The sequence below is a fragment of the Propithecus coquereli genome, unplaced genomic scaffold (assembly GCF_000956105.1).
Source record: "Propithecus coquereli isolate 6110/MARCELLA unplaced genomic scaffold, Pcoq_1.0 Scaffold231, whole genome shotgun sequence".
NCBI classification, from domain to species: Eukaryota; Metazoa; Chordata; class Mammalia; order Primates; family Indriidae; genus Propithecus; species Propithecus coquereli.
In genome coordinates this window covers 1,316,071-1,316,894 of record NW_012147853.1, presented here as the reverse complement: position 1 = coordinate 1,316,894, position 824 = coordinate 1,316,071, and positions in this window count along the sequence as shown.

Genomic DNA, 824 nt, shown 5'->3' with positions numbered 1-824 from the left:
TCAAAAACTGTATCTATCAGATAATCCTATAAAATGTTGTTTGCTCCTTTGAAATTGAACTCATTTAATCACTATGTTAAAGTAAAAATAAGAATGAGTTGATATGAAAAAATATAATTCAGCTGCACCTGTAGGTACAATTAAAATTTTTAAATGCCAAGACTAGGTTATAAAGCTATGGTCATTGTATATTGCCTCCTTTGTTTTCACACCACACCTCTTTCAAGAGATAACCAATGTCAGCACAACGTTGTAGGTCCTAGTGGAAGACCACCAGAGAACAGGACAGTCAACTAAAATGTGAGACTGTCCTTACCATCTGGCAGTTAGTAGAAAACTTTTTACAGTCTCAGATTGGTCATGAGAAAATAGAACAGAACGGGGGGTGGGTAATGTGAAGTTGGGGTAAGGCAGACTTAGTCAACATTTCTTAGTTCTTGGAAACAGTAGTTTAAGAATAATTAAGTCCAAAGAAATGTATTCTATGGTTTTGGGTTTATAAAAGTAAGGGTGGCTTATGCCAGAGGCTTGCAAATCTTTTATACAAAAATAAGGGTGTCAGAACTATCTTAGTAATTTAAACCTTAAATAAAAATAAAATTGCATTGAAATTTCATATTGCTTCAATTGTGGCCACTGGTGAAGAGAAAGGCAGAGCTTTTGCCTTTAATTTTGAGACTCCTTTTCTTATACTAGTGTGTCTTGCTTTCTATTGATCCTGGAGTAATGATAAAAGTAATGATTTCCAGACCGCAGAATGCTTTATGAGTCACAGACATACAGAGTGGACATAAAGTCTGAAAACATAGATTATATTCTTTTAT